The sequence below is a fragment of the Cetorhinus maximus genome, chromosome 13, assembly GCF_964194155.1.
Source record: "Cetorhinus maximus chromosome 13, sCetMax3.hap1.1, whole genome shotgun sequence".
Taxonomy (NCBI): Eukaryota; Metazoa; Chordata; class Chondrichthyes; order Lamniformes; family Cetorhinidae; genus Cetorhinus; species Cetorhinus maximus.
Window position 1 is genome coordinate 75817929 of NC_135891.1, and position 17238 is coordinate 75835166.

The following is a 17238-nucleotide window of genomic DNA, read 5'->3' on the forward strand; positions in this document are numbered from 1 at the left end:
CTGAACATCAAGCCATTGTTTCCAGGATAGTTACTGACCTCATCTCCTCTGGAAATCTTCCTTCCACAGCTTCCAACCTCATTGTCTCCCAACCTCGGACGGCCCGCTTCCACCTCCTACCCAAAATCCACAAACAGGACTGTCCCGGCTGACCGATCGTGTCAGCCTGTTCCTGCCCCACGGAACTCATTTCTTGCTATCTTGACTCCTTTCTCTCTCCCCTTGTCCAGTCCCTTCCCACCTACATCCATGAATCCTCTGACACCCTACATCATATCAACAATTTCCAGTTCCCTGGCCCCAACCACCTCCTCTTCACCATGGACGTCCAATCCCTCTAGACCTCTATCCCCCACCGGGATGGTCTGATGGCTCTCCGCTTCTTCCTCGAACAGAGGCCCGAACAATCCCCATCCACCACTACTCTCCTCCGTCTGGCTGAACTTGTTCTCACACTGAACAATTTCTCCTTAAACTCCTCTCACTTCCTCCAAATAAAAGGTATGGCTATGGGTACCCGCATGGGCCCCAGTTATGCTTGTCTCTTTATGGGGTATGTGGAACATTCCTTGTTCCAGTCCTACTCTGGCCCCCTCCCACAACTCTTTCTCAGGTACATCGACGATTGCTTCAGTGCTGCTTCATGCTCCCGTCTGGACCTGGAAAAATTTATTAATTTTGCTTCCAATTTCCACCCCTCCATCATTTTCACATGGTTCATCTCTGACACTTCCCTTCCCTTCCTTGACCTCGCTGTCTCAATTTCTGATGATAGACTGTCCACCAATATTCATTACAAGCCTACCGACTCCCACAACTACCTCGACTACAGCTCCTCACACCCCGCTTCCTGTAAGGACTCCATCCCATTCTCTCAGTTCTTTTGCCTCCGTCGCATCTGTTCTGATGATGCCACTTTCAAAAACAGTTCCTCTGACATGTCTTCCTTCTTCCTTAACTGAGGTTTTCCACCCACGGTGGTTGACAGGGCCCTCAACTGTGTCCGGCCCATCTCCCGCGCATCCGCCCTCACACCTTTGTCTCCCTCCTAGAACCATGATAGGGTCCCCCTTGTCCTCAGTTATCACCCCACCAGCCTCCGCGTTCAAAGAATCATCCTCCGCCATTTCCGCCAACTCCAGCATGATGCCACCAAACACATCTTCCCTTCAGCCCCCCAATGGCATTCCGCAGGGATCGTTCCCTCCGGGAACCTACCCCCCTACCCGATCCCTACCCCCCACCCCACCCCCGCTAGGGCTATCTGTACCTTTATTATCACATTCCTTAGATAATATCACCAGCTTCAACACCTCTATGTCCTTTTGTCTATGACATCTTTTGGTTATCTCCACCTATCACTGGCCCTCTATCCAGCTCTACTTGTCCCACCTCCCCTTAAACCAGCTTATATTTCACCTCTTTTCTATTTTTCCTTAGTTCTGTTGAAGAGTCATATGGACTCGAAACGTTAACTGTGTTCCTCTCCGCAGATGCTGTCAGACCTGCTGAGTTTTTCCAGGTATTTTTGTTTTTGTTTTGGATTTCCAGCATCCGCAGTTTTTTGCTTTTACCACAACCATCTTCCTTTGTGCTAGATATGACTCCAACCAGCAGAGTTTTCCCCCTGAATCCCATTGACTCCAACTTTGCTAGGGTTCCTTGATGTCACACTAGATACTGCAAAGGCTATGGGCCCTGACAATATTCCGGCAATAGCACTGAAGACTTGTGCTCCAGATCTAGCCACACCCCTAGCCAAGCTGTTCCAGTGCAGCTACGATGCTGGCATCTACCTGGCAATGAGGAAAATTGCCCAGGTATGTCCTGTCCACAAAAAGCAGGACAAATCCAACCCATCCAATTAGCGCCCTATCAGTCTACTGTCGATCATCAGTAAAGTAACGGAAAGGGTCATCAACAGTTCATCACTATCAAGCGGCACTTGCTTAGCAATAACCTGCTCACTGACACCCACTTTGGGTTCCACCAGGGTCACTCAGCTCCTGCCCTCATTACAGCCTTGGCTCACACGTGGATAAAAGAGTTGAACTCCAGAGGTGAGGTGAGAGTGACTGCCCTTGACATCAAGGCTGCATTTGATGAGTGTGACATCAAGGAGCCCTAGCAAAGTTGGAGGCAATGGGAATCAGGGGGAAAACTCTCTGCTGGTTGGAGTCATACCAGCACAAAAGAAGATAGTTGTGGTTATTGGAGGTCAATCATCTCAGCTCCAGGACATCACTGCAGGAGTTCCTCAGTGTAGTGTCCTAGGCCCAACCATCTTCAGCTACTTCATCAATGACCTTACTTCCATCATAAGGTTAGAAGTGGGGATGTTCGCTGATGATTGTTTCTTGATATCACATGGAGTGAATCAAAATAGCTGAAGACTGGCATCTGTGACTTCTGGAGGAGGCCAAGACGGATCATCCACTCAGCATTTCTGGCCGAAGATTATAGCAAATGCTTCACCCTTATCTTTTGCACTGATGTGCTGGGTTCCTCCACCATTGAAGATTGCGGGTATTTGTGGAGCCTCCTCCTCCAGTGAGTTGTTTAATTGTCCACCACCATTACGGCTGGATGTGGCAGGACTGCAGAGCTTAGATCTGATCTGTTGGTTGTGGAATTGCTTAGCTCTGTCTATCTCTTGGTGATTATGCTGTTTGGCACGCATGTTTACCTGTGTTATATCTTCATCAGGTTGACATCTCACTTTTAGGTATGACTGGTGCTGCTCCTGGCATGCCCTCCTGCACTTCTCATTAAACCAGAGTTGATCCCCTGGCTTGATGGTAATGGTAGAGTAGGGGATATGCTGGGCCATGAGGTTACAGATTGTGTTCGAGAACAATTCTGCTCCTGCTGATGGTCCACAGCGCCTCATGTTACCCAGTCTTGAATTGCTAGATCTGTTCGAAATCTATCCCATTTAGTACGGTGGAGTGCCACACAACACGATGGAGGGTATCCTCAATGTGAAGGCGGGACTTCGTCTCTGTAAGGACTGTGCGGTAGTCACTCGTACTGATACTGCCATGGACAGATGCATTGGCGGCTGACAGGTTGGTGAGGATGAGGTCGAGTATGTTTTTCCCTTTTGTTGGTTCCCTCACCACCTGCCGCAGACCCAGTCTAGCAGCTATATCCTTTAGGACTCAACCAGCTCGGTGAGTAGTGGTACTACCACTTGATGATTTGGTGATGGACATTGAAGCCCCCCACCCAGAGTACACTTTGTGTCCTTGTCACCCTCAAGTGCTTCCTCCAAGTGCTGTTCAACATGGAGGAGCACTGATTCATCAATTGAGGGGGGTGTTGGGAGGGCAGTACGTGGTAATCAGCAGGAGGATTGCTTGCCCATGTTTGACCTGATGCCATGAGACTACATGGGCCCACAGTCGATGTTGAGGACTCTCAGGGCAACTCCCTCCTGACTGTACACCACTGTGCCACCACCTCTGCTGGGTCTGTCTTGCTGGTGGAACAGGACATACCCAGGAATGGTGATGGTGGTGTCTGGGGCATTGTTTGTAAGATATGATTCTGTGAGTATGACTATGTCAGGCTGTTGCTGAGACAGCTCTCCCAATTTTGGCACAAGCCCTCAGATGTTAATAAGGAGAACTTTGCAGGGTCGATAGGGCCGACCTTGCCGTTGTCGTTTCCGGTGATCAGATCAGTGCCAGGTGATTTTGTCCGGGTTCATTCCTTTGAGACTTTTTAGCAGTTTGATACAACTAAGTGGCTTGCTAGGCCATTTGAGAGGGCATTTTTAAGAGCAAACCACATTGCTGTGGGTCTGGAGTCACATGTAGGGCAGGCCAGGTAAGGACGACAGATTTCCTTCCGTTAAGGACATTAATGAACCAGATGGGTATTTACAACAATCAACAATGGTTTCATGGTCATCATTAGATTTTAATTCCAGATTTTTATTTAATTCAAATTCCATCATCTGCCGTGGTAGGATTACCCTGGGTCTCTGGATTACTAATTCAGTGATTGTACCACTTGGCCACCGCCTCCCCATGCTGTGGATTTGCAGATATACAGCATCCTAAAATCGCTCAGGTCAAGTGAAAATAGAACTGAAATGAAAATGCAAAATACTGGAGATACTCAGCAGGTGAGGTAGGATCTGTGCAGAGAGAAACAGTTAACTTTTCAGGTCAGGACCTTTCATCAGAACAAGGTAAAGTCAGAATGTTAACAGGTTTTAAGCAAGTACAGAGGTAGGGATGGGTGGCTGAGAAAGAGTGGTAATGAACAAAAGGAAAGATCTGTGATAGGGTGGAAGGCGGGTGTGATAAATACTGAATGTGGCCAGACAAAACAAAAACCAAGTTAGATCAAATGGGATGGGGAGAAGAGAGCCAAATGAGAAGGCCCTGGAAAAGATAACTTCCATAGGAGTGGGAATCAAAAGTTGGCTGTTGGGTGACATTACTGTGTAAACTAGATTGTCAGGCATCCTGCTCTCCAATTGCCTGGCCTTTTAACCTGTTAGCACCTTTGTCATAAACCTTCTATGATCCATTGCAATTACTAATTACAGTTTATTAGCAAAGTTACTAAACTGGTTTCACAACTGATGAATCAATGGAAACTGTCTAAGGACTTGCAATGAAGTGACAGGAAGCTGCTCAAGTTTAAAGAGATCTGGATGGCGTAAGATGCTGGGCTGAGAAATAGGAAATCAAATTCCATGTCAGCAAGAGAAAATGCCAAGAATAGGGAGGAAAACATATGGTTTTATTCTTTCATGGGATGTGGGTAGGTCACTGGCAAGGCCAGCATTTGTTGCCCATCCCTAATTGCCCTTGAAGGATTGGCAACAAATGCGGGCCTTGTCAGTGACACCCACATTCAATGAAAGAATAAATATTGGAAGTTACACTAGATAGGATGTAGGATGTAACATAGAAAAAGAACCTGAGGGAATTAGTGGGCAGCTTATTGAGGATTAGTTTATTGTCATCTAGGATACTGTGGACTTCTGGATACTATAATTACACAAAGGACATGATGGCTCTGAGCAAAGGACCATTATCTTGTTACCTGGCACTGGACATCTGAGCAGGAAAGAAAAGCTGGAGAAGAAAGGGGAGGGACTGAGAACACCATTAAAGGTATTGGTGAGTTAAACCCAGAGAGAGTGCTTGCCGTGGTCCTGGGAATAACAAGGGAATTGGAGGAGCTGCTAAGAGGGAAGGTGAAGGATAGCCCTTCATTTTATTTTCCTCAGGTTCCAATCACTGGACGCTCAGTCACACCTGACACTATAGTTCTTCACAGATCTCCGATGTGTTCAGAGAACAGGCTGAAAAATGAGTGAGAATGACTCACCTCATGAAGTGGCTGACAAAGATCGGATTGGAACATTTAATGAGAGACTTGATGCATATGTAAGGGATATCGGACAAGATAGGACAAGGTAATTAGAGTTAAAGGTTTGTATAAACAGTATTGTATAAACAGTATACACCAGTTCAGTCAAATGGCCGTTTCTGTGATGTAAACTCCGTGTCTATATAATTTTAACTCCCTCGGGATGTTTTGCCTTCTAATTTCTGGCCTCCAACAGCAGCCAAGAGACCTAAAATATCAGAGGCTTACAGTTACACTCAAATTTACTTACACTTCTGATGGAGCTAGACCCACCAGGAAATGGGCCTGTGTCAAGGGCAGGAAATATTAGCACACCTAACACTAGATGGAAACAGGGCATTTTGGGTGTGTTGCTCCTGTAAATGTCACGGCAGAGGTGGAAATGTGCTGCATTGTATCTCAGTCTATATCCTGACGTCAGAGTGAAAAGTAGTAAGACCCTCCCTGGATGAGGTAGTCTCCCTCTGCTTGACTTAAAAATTAATGCAACCCTTAACACCCAATATATACTGCAGAAATTTATGATAATGCAAAGCCAACTGCTTCACATTGACTTAAAGCTTAAGAACATAAGGGATAGGAGCAGGACTAGACCATTCAGCCCCTCAGGTTTGCTCTGCCATTCCATAATACGACTGATATACCTTAATTCCGCTTTCCTACCTGCTCCCCAAATCCCTTGATTCACTAAGAGAACAAAAATCTATTGATCTCAGTCTTAAATATTACTCAACGAGGGACAATCTACATATCCTCTGGCGTAGACAATTCCAAAGATTCTCAACCATCTAAATGAAGAAATTTCTCATCTCATTCCCAAATTATCAACCTCTTATCCTGAATTTGTGCCCCTGTGTTCCAGATTCCCCAGCCAGGGGAAACAACCTATCAGCATCTACCCTGACATGACACTTCAGAATCTTGTATTTCTCAATGGGATCACCTCTGATTCTTCTAAACTTGAAAGTATAGGCCTAATTTACTCAGCCTGCCTTCATAAGATTACTTATTATTAATGGCGATTGCTGAGACGTGGTTAAAGGGAGAACAGGTTTGGGAGTTGAATATCCAAGGGTACTCAGTGTTTCAGAAGGATAGGCAGGAAGGAAAAGGAGGTGGTATAGCTTTGTTAGTAAAGGAAGAGATCAGTGCTATAGTGAGGAATGATATAGGCATTGGAGAGAGAAAGACGTAGAGTCAATCTGGGTAGAAATAAGAAATAGCAAGGGAAAGAAGTCCCTGATGGGAGTAATCTATAGATCCCCAAACAGTAGTTCTGAAGTAGGGCACAGTGTAAACCAGGAAATACTGGGAGCATGTAAGAAAGGCACAGCAATAATAATGGGTGATTTTAATATGCATATAGACTGGACTAATCAAATTGGCAAGGGTAGCCTCGAGGCAGAGTTCATGAAGTGTATTAGAGATTGTTTCTTGGAGCAATATGTCATGGAACCAACCAGGGAGCAGGCTATTCTGGATTTGATTTTGTGTAATGAGATGGGATTAATTAATGATCACATAGTAAATGATCCTCTCAGGAAGAGTGATCATAGCATGCTAGAATTTTAAGTTCAGTATGAGAGCGAGAAACTTGAGTCCCGCACTAGTGTTCTGGAGTTAAACAAAGATAATTACATAGGCATGAGGGCAGATTTGGCCCTAGTGGACTGGGCAGGAAGACTACAAGGTAGGACAGTTGATGAACAGTGGCAGATATTTAAGGAGGTATTCAATTCCTCCCAAGTAAAATATATTCCAAAGAAAGATGGTAGGAGGGGAAAAAGCATCCATGGCTAAGCAAGGAAATTAAAGATAGCATAAAGGCAAAAACTAAGGCATACCAAATTGCAAAGGTCAGTGGCAGGCTTAATCAAGATTGAGAAACTTTTAAAGATCAACAAAGATAAAAAAATAATAAAAAGAGCAAAGGTAAATTATGAAAGAAAACTAGCGCAAAATGTAAAAACTGATAGCAAAAGCTTCTACAAGTATATAAAGGGAAAGAGGATAGCTATAGTGAATGTTGGTCCCTTGGAGGATGAGATTGGGGAGCTAATAGTGGGGAACGCAGAAATGGCAGAGACGCTTAATCAATATTTTGCCTCAGTTTTCACGGTGGAGGACACTAGTACCGCCCCAATAGTAACAGGTAGAGCAGAGGGTATAGAGAAGGAGGAACTTAGAACAATTACCATCACTAGAGAAAAAGTACTGAGCAAACTATTGGGATTAAAGGGTGAGAAGTCCCCAGGACCTGATGGCCTACATCCCAGGGCCTTAAAGGAAGTGGCAGCGGAGATAGTGGATGCATTGACTATAATATTCCAAAATTTCTTGGATTCTAGAAAGGTTCCAGTGGATTGGAAAAATGCTAATATAACACCATTATTCAAAAAGTTGGGAGGGGGTGTGGGGTGGGAGGCAGAAAGTAGGAAACTATAGACCAGTTAGTTTAAAGTCTGTCTTTGGGAAATTATTGGAATCCATTATTAAGGAAGTAGTTATGGGGCATTTGGAAAGTCAAAATGCAATCCATCAGAGTCAGCATGGTTTTATGAAGAGTAAATTGTGTTTGACTAATTTGCTAGAGTTCTTTGAAGATGTGACAAACAAAGTGGATAATGGGGATCCTGTAGATGTAGTATATCTGGACTTCCAGAAGGCCTTTGATAAGGTGCCACACAAAAGATTAATACACAAGATCACACAGAGTTAGGGGTAATATATTAGCTTGGATAGAGGATTGGCTAACCAACAGAAAGCAGAGAGTCGGGATAAATGGGTCTTTTTCTGGATGGCAAGCTGTAACTAGTGGGGTGCCACAGGGTTCGGTCCTTGGGCCCCAACTATTTACAATCTCTATTAATGACTTGGATTCAGGGATAGAAGGTACAATAGCTAAATTTGCAGATGACACCAAAATAGGCGGGAAAGTAAGTTGCAATGAAGAAATAAGAAATTTACAAATGGATATGGACAGGTTAGGTGAATGGGACAAAATTTGGCAGATGGAGTTTAACATGGATAAGTGTGAGGTTATCCATTTTGGTCAGAAGAATAAAAAGGTCACCTCTATTAAATACTGCCCAAAATGTCTGTTCAATGTCTCTCAGCTCCCCATTCCTCATGATAATTTTTCCTGTCTCTTTAAACTAGTTAGTGGGGGGGAGGGTTCAATTGAAGGGAAGTTTAGAAAATCAAAAATAAACGAGAGAGTAGAGGTGCAGGGTAGTGAAGAGGCGAAAGGTAATCAAAGTGTGACAGGAAGGGGCAGAAAATATAAGCAGAAGAGTGTGGCAGAAATTAGAACCAGAATGAGTAATAATGGTAAAAAGCACTGAGGGTGGCAAGGGCGCAGAATGTTCTCTGGGTGGGGGACTTCAATGTCCAGCACCAAGAGTGGCTTGGTGGCACCATTACCGACTGAGCTGGCCGAGTCCTAAATGACATAGCTGCTAGACTGGGTCTGCGGCAGGTGGTGAGGAAACCAACAAGAGGGAAAAACATACTTGACATCATACTCACCAACCTACCTGCCACAGATGCATCTGTCCACGACAGTATCGCTAGGAGTGATGACCGCACAGTCATTGTGGAGAAGAAGTTCCGCCTTCACATTGAGGATAACCTCCATCGTGTTGTGTGGCACTACCGCCGAGCTAAATGGGATAGATTTCAAACAGATCTAGCAACTCATGACTGGGCATCCATGAGGTGCTGTGGGCCATCAGCAGCAGCAGAATTTCACTCGAACACAATCTGTAACCTCATGGTCCGGCATATCCCCCACTCTACCATTACCATCAAGCCAGGGGATCAACCCTGGTTCAATGAAGAGTGCAGGAGGGCATGCCAGGCGCAGCACCAGGCATACCTAAAAATGAGGTTTCAACCTGGTGAAACAGGCCTACTTGCATGCCAAACAGCATAAGTAGCAAGTGATAAACAGAGTTAAGCGATCCCACAACCAACGGATCAGATATAAGCTCTGCAGTCCTGCCACATACAATCATGAATGGTGGTGGACAATTAAACAACTCACTGGAGAGATGGCTTCACAAATATCCCCATCCTCAATGATGGAGGAGCCCAGCACAGCAGTGCAAAAGATAAGGCTGATGCATTCGCAACAATCTTCAGCCAGAAGTGCTGAGTGGATGATCCAACTCGGCCTCCTTCGGAGGTCCCCAGCATCACAGATGCCAGTCTTCAGCCAATTGGATTCACTTCACGTGATATCAAGAAACAGCTGAAGGCACTGGATACGGCAAAGGCAATGGGCCCTGACAATATTCCAGCAATAGTGCTGAAAACTTATGCTCAGAGCTTGCCATGCCCCTAGCCAAGCTGTTCCAGTACAGCTACAACACTGGTATCTACACGGCTATGTGGAAAGTTGCCCAGGTATGTCCTGTACACATAAAGCAGGACAAATCCAACCCAGCAAATTATCGCCCCATCAGTCTACTCTCCATCATTAGTAAACTAATGGAAGGGGTCACCAACAGTGCTATCAAGTGGCACTTGCTTAGCAATAACCTGCTCACTGATGCCCAGTTTGGATTCCGCCAGTGCCACTCAGCTCCTGACCTCATTGCAGCCTTGGTTCAAACATGGACAAAAGAGTTGAACTCCGGATGTGAGGTGAGAGTGACTGCCCTTGACATCAAGGCAGCATTTGACCGAGTGTGGCATCAAGGAGCCCTAGCAAAACTGAAGTCAATGGAAATCGGGGAAAACTCTCCGCTGGTTGGAGTGATACCTAGCACAAAGGAAGATGGTTGTGGTTGTTGGAGGTCAGTTATCTCAGCTCCAGGACATCACTGCAGGAGTTCCTCAGGGTAGTGTCTTAGGCCGAACCATCTTCAGCTGCTTCATCAATGACCTTCCTTCCATCACAAGGTCAGAAGTGAGGATGTTTGCTGATGATTGCACAATGTTCAGCACCATTCGTGACACCTCAGATACTGAAGCAATCCATGTCCAAATGCAGCAAGACCTGGCCAATATCCATGCTTGGGCTGGCAAGTGGCAAGTAACATTCACACCACACAAGTGTCAGGCAATGACCATCTCCAATAAGAGAGAATCCAACCATTGCCTCTTGACATTCAATGGCATTACCATCACTGAATCCCCCACAGTTAACATCCTGGGGGTTACCATTGACCAGAAACTGAACTTGACTAGCCATGTAAATACTGTGGCTATAAGAGCAGGTCAGAGGCTAGGAATCATGCGACAAGTAACTCACCTCCTGACTCCCCAAAGAAGACGAATTTGTAGAGTGCATCAGGGATTGTTTCTTAGAGCAATACATTGCAGAACCTACCCTGGAACAGGCTATTTTAGATCTAGTAATGTGTGATGAGGTAGAATTTATAAGAGATCTCGTAGTTAAGGATCCTCTAGGGGGCAGCGATCACAACGTGGTAGAATTTCAAATTCAATTTGAGGGCAAGCAACTCGGGTCTCAAACCAGTGTCCTCAACTTAAATAAGGGCAATTACAGAGGTATGAAGAAAGAGTTGTCTAAAGTGGCTGGGAAAATAGACCAAGGGGAAGGTCAGTGGATGAACAGAGGCAGATATGTAAGCAGATATTTCATAACACTCAGCAAAAATTTATCCTGGTCAAAACAAGGATTCAATGCGAAGGATGAACATGGTTAACAAAGGCGATCAAGGAGAGTATCCAATCAAAAACTAAGGCATACAAAGTGGCGAAAACTAATGGTAGGCCAGAGGATTGGGAAGTTTTCAGGAACCAGCAGCAGATGACTAAAAAAGCTAATAAAGAGGGAGACAATTGATTATGAAAGTAAATTGGCAAGAAATATAATAACAAACAGCAAGAGCTCCTACGGGTATATAAAAAGAAAGAGAATAGCTAAAGTGAGCGTGGGACCCTTGGAGGATGCGACTGGAGAATTGATAATGGGAACTGGCAGAAAATTTAAACCAATATTTTGCATTAGTCTTCACAGTGGAGGACACTATAAACATTCCAAAGACATCAGAGAAGCAAGGAGCTAATGGGAGGAAAGATCTTGTAACCGTCTCTATCATGAGGGACAAAGTATTTGACAAACTAATGGGACTAAAGGCAGACAAGTCGCCAGGATCTGATGGCCTGCAGCCAAGGGCTTTAAAAGAAGTGGCTGATCTCTTTGGAAAGAGATAGTGGAGGCATTGGTGGAAATATTCCAGAACTCACTGGATTCTGGGAGGGTCCCAGCGGATTGGAAAATGGCTAATGTGACGCCCCTGTCCAATAAGGGAGGGAGACAAAAGCAACTTATTATTTAAATGGAGGGAAACTTCAGAATGCTTCAGTGCAGAGGGATCTGGGTGTCCTCATGCATTAATCACTGAAAGCTAGTATGCAGGTACAGCAGGTAATAAGGAAGGCAAATGGAATTTTGGCATTTATTGCTAAAGGAATAGAGTATAAAAATAGGGAAGTGTTGTTGCAACTGTACAAGGCATTGGTGAGACTGCACCTGGAATACTGTGCAGTTTTGGTCCCCTTACTTGAGGAAGGATGTAGTTGCATTGGAGGCAGTTCAGAGGAGGTTCACTAGATTGATTCCAGAGATGTGGGGCTTGTCTTATGAGGAGAGATTGAGCAGTTTAGGCCGATACTCGCTAGAGTTTAGAAGGATGAGAGGAGATCTAATTGAGGTATATAAGATGCTAAAGGGGCTAGACAAAGTAGACATGGAGCGGATGTTTGCTCTTGTGGGGCATTCTAGAATGAGAGGCCATAGATTTAGGCTAAGGGGTGGCAGATTTAAATCAGAGAAGAGGGGTAATTACTTTTCTCAAAGGGTCGTGAATCTGTGGAATTCACTACCTCAGAGTGCAGTGGATGTCGGGACGCTGAATAAATTTAAGGAGGAGATGGAGAGATTTTTATTTAGTAACGGGCTGAAAGGTTATGGGGAGAGGGCGGGAAATTGGAGTTGAGGCTGAAATGAGATCAGCCATGATCGTATTGAATGGCGGGGCAGGCTCAAGGGGCTGAATTGCCTACTCCTTCTTCTAGTTCTTCTGTTCTAAAAAGCAGGAAACTATAGGCCAGTCAGCCTAACAATTGTCATTGAGAAAATGTTAGAGTCCATTATTAAGGAATAAATAGCAGGACATTTAGAAAAGCTTAGCGCAATCAGAGTCAACATGGTTTTGTGAAAGGGAAATCACGTTTGATAAATTTGCTAGAGTTCTTTGAGGAGATAACAAACAGAGTTGATAAAGGGGAATCGGTAGATGTAGTGTATTTGGATTTCTAGAAGGCATTCGATAAGGTGCCACATAAAAGGTTATTCCACAAGGTAAGAGCTCATGGTTTTGGGGGTAATGTATTAGTGTGGATTGAGGATTGGTTAACACACAGAAGACAGAGAGTCAGGATTAGTGGGTCTTTTTCAGGTTGGAAAGATGTAACTAGTGGAGTGCCACAAGGATCAGTCCTAGGGCCTCAATTATTTACTATCTATATTAATGACTTGGAGGAAGGAGCGGAGTGTAATGTATCCAAATTTGCTGATGATACCAAAATAGGTGGGAGGGCATGTTGTGATGAGGACATAAGGAATCTGCAAGGGGATATAGATAGGTTGAGTGAGTGGGCAAAAACCTGGCAGATGGAGTTTAATGTAGGAAAGTGTGAGGTCATGCACTTTGGTAGGAAAAATCAAAAGGCAAACTATTGTTTAAATGGAGAGAGACCCCAAAAAAGTGCAGCACAGAGGGATCTGGGTGTTTTTGTGCATGAAACACAAAAAGTTAGCATGCAAGCGCAGCAAGTAGTTAAGAAGGCAAATGGAATTTTGACCTGTACTGCTAGGAGGTTGGAGTTTAAAAATGGGGTAGTCTTGTTACAACTGTACAGGGTGTTGGCGAGGCCGCACCTGGAGTACTGTGTACAGTTTTGGTCCCCGTATTTAAGGAAGGATTTGTTGGCATTGGAGGCAGTACAGAAGAGATTCACTAGGCTGATTCCTGGGATGAAGGGGCTGACTTATCAAGAACGGCTAAACAGGCTAGGCCTTTATTCATTAGAGTTTAGAAGAATGAAGGGTGATCTTATTGAAACATACAAGATTCTGAGGGGACTTGACATGGTAGATGTTGAGAAGATGTTTCCACTAGTGGGGGAAATCTCGAACCACTGGCATAGTTACAGAATAAGGGGGCACTCATTTAAAACTGAGATGCGAAGGAATTTCTTCTCTCAGAGGGCAGTGAATGTCTGGAATTCTCTACCCCAGAGAGTTGTGGAGGCTAGATCACTAAAAGTATTTGAAGAGGAGGTAGATAGATTTTTAAAATATCGCGGAGTTGAGGGCTATGAGGAGCTGGCTAAGAGGAGTTGAGTCCTGAGGCAGATCAGCCATGATCTTATTGAATGGCGAGGCAGGCTTGAGGGGCCGAATGGCCTGCTCCTTCTCTTATTTCTAATGTTCTATGTTCTTAAGGGGCCAATGCATACTTTAGCTTCCTTTTTATATACTTGTAAAACTCTTACAATCTGTTTTTATATTCCTGGCTAGTTTACTTTCATGTCCTATCTTTTCCCTTTTTGTGAACTTTTTGGCCACCCTTTTCTGGTATATATGCATGATACTTCGCTTGAGGTTCACAGTTTCTATTCCCTTCAGCCCTCAGATGTTTCCTACTTTGACATTTTAATTCCCTTCCAAAAATACCCCAGTTTCAATCAAAGTTTTCACTCACTCACTGAAGGGCCTTGCTCTATTTAACATTGTATTTGTGCATCAGAATAACTCAGAGATGCTAACATTTCAGTAGATTCTCTACAGTCTCCCATATTTGTTTACTTATTGTCACCAGGTTGAAGTAAATGGGAATCAGGGAAATCTTTCCACTTGTTGGAGTCATACCTAGAACAAAGGAAGATGGTTGTGGTTGTTGGAGATCAATCATCTCAGTCCCAGGACATCATTGCAGGAGTTCCTCAGGATAGTGTTCAAGGCTCAACCATCTTCAGCTGCTTCATTAATGACCTTCCTTCCATCATAAGGTCAGAACTGGGGATGTTCACTGATGATTACAATGTTCAGCATGATTTGTGACTCCTCAGATACTGAAGCAGTCCATGTCCATGTGCAGCAAGACCTGGACAACATTCAGGTTTGGGCTGATGTGTGGTGTGAATGTTAATTGCCACACAAGTGTCAGATAATGACCATCTCCAACAAGAGAGAATCTAACCATCTCCCCTTGACATTCAATGGCATTACCATCGCTGAACCCCCACTATCAACATACTGGGGGTTATCATTCACCAGAAATTTAACTGGACCAGCCACATAAATATTTTGGCTACAAGAGCAAGTCAGAGGCTAGGAATTCTGCGGTGACTAACTCACCTCCTGACTCCTCAAAGCCTGTCCACCACCTACAAGGCACAAGTTAGGAGCATGAAAGAACACTCAAGAAGCTCTACACCATTCAGTACAGAGCAGCCCATTTGATTAGCACCCCATCCACCATCTTAAACATTCACTCCCTCCTCCTCTGACGTACAGTAGCAGCAGCGTGTACCATCTACAATGTACACTGCAACAACTCACCAAGCCTCCTTCGTTAACACCTTCTAAACCCACGATCTCTACCACCTAGAAGGACAAGATGGGGACACCATTACCTGCAAGTTCCCCTCCAAGCCACACACCATTCTGACTTGGAAATATACCGCAGTTCCTTCACTATCACTGGGTCAAAATCCTGGAACTCCCTCCCTAACAGCACTGTGGGTGTACCTACACCACAGGGACTGCAGGAGCTCAAGAAGGCAGCTCACCACCACCTTCTCAAGGGCAATTAGGGATGGGCAATAAATGCTGGCCCAGCCAACGAAGCCCACATCCCATGAAAGAATAATAATAAAAAATGGTACAGTATTAAAAATACATCCTTGAGAAGGCTGAGCCAATGACTAACTAATAAATTCAACCTCTCTACTAAAGCTGGAAATCTGTAATATTGGCTCAAAATGTTAGAAACAATCAGCAGGCACACGATATTTGTGAAGAGTGCAGAGAGTGCAGTGTTTTAGCTGTGAACCCTTTATCAAAACTGGATTATTTGGGAACAAGACAGCCCACTCCTGACATCACTGGGAGCGGTATTTCTGAGATAATTTCCGTCTTCATGGTCATGAATTAATTGGAATCTCGGTCACACTGTGTCTGTCTGTTGACTTTATACTTGTACTTGTTTGGCATGAATGAGATTTTGGTGAAAAATTGCAGGCCCCGAGTCACATTGTTAAGGTGGCAACTGTGGGAGTTTTTTCACTTCTGAGTCAGAATTCAAGTCCACTCCAGACTGGCTTGAGCACAAAATCTAGGGCTAAACTTCAGTGCAGTATTGCAGGGGTACTGCACTGTCTGATGTGCCAACTTTCAAGGTTCTCTCGGGTTTTGTATGAGAAAAACGCCTTACATTTAAATGGTGCCTTTCATGACCACAGAATGTCCCAAAAAACTTTACAAGTACTTTTGAAATGTAGTCACTGTTGTTGCAATGTAGGAAATGCAGCAACCAATTTGTGCACAGCAAGATCCCAAAAACAATGCAGTTACCAAATGATCTATTTTAATAATGTTGCTTCTGGGCAAAATATTGGCCAGGGCTCGGCAGAGCTCCCCTGCTCCCCTTTGAATATCGTCATGGGATTCATTGCTTTAGAGGGTGCACAGGGCCTTGGCTTAGCACTTCCTGGTGTATCAGTCAACATTTATCCCGCAGCTAACATCATTGAAATAGATTGTCTGGCCATCATCTCATTGCTGCTTGTGGGACCTTGCTATGTGGAAATTGGCTACCATGTTTTTACATTATGGCAGCAACTCCAAAAAAAACCTGGTATTTGTACTGTGCCGTGCTTTTAACAAAATGATCTACCCTAAGATATTTCACAGGAGTGGGGGATGGTGGTGTGCTGGTGATGTCACTGGATCAGTAATCCAGGCTAATGCTCTGGGGTCACAGGTTCAAATCCCACCATGGTAACTGGTGGAATTTAAATTCAATTAATAAATCAGGAATATAAAGCTAGTCTCAGTAATGGTGACCATAACAACTATCATCGATTGTCATAAAAATCCATCTGGTTCACTAATGTCCTTTTGAGAAGGAAATCTGATGTCCTCACCTGGTCTGGCCTACATGTGACTCCAGACCCACAGCAATGTGCCGGCCGACTCTTAACTGCCCTCTGAAATGGCCTTGCCACTGGGTTGTCAAGGTGGCTCTTCACCACCTTCTCAAGGGCAATTAGGGATGGACAACAAATGCTGGCCCAGCCAACAACACCCAGATCCTCTGAAATAATAAAGGAAAAAAAGGAATGGTTATCAAACAAAATTTAATACTAAGTCACATAAGAAAACCTAAGGACAGGTGACCAAAAGTTTGTTCAAACTGGTGGGTTTTAAGAAGTGTCTTTAAAGGAGCTGGAGAGGTGGAGAGATTTAGGGAGGGAATTCCAGAGCCTAGGGCCTATTGGCACTTCAAAATGTTTCATTGCCTATAAATCAATTTAAGGCATCTTGAGGTCATTTCAAGTACAAGTTAAATGCAAGCTCTTTCCTTTTTTAAAGATTCACCCCTGTCAAATGACTCGAGTTTAGAGTATTAGGTCCTCTATCTAATAGTTTTACGTTAAACCTATTTTTCAATGCCATTTCATTACATTTACGTTCGTGTCAGATTGCTGCATTTCCCTTGGCAAATACCACAGCGCAATATCATTGAGTAAACCTGTGATGCTGCAATTCAGTTTCTTAACGTGCGCTTGCAAGTCACTTTC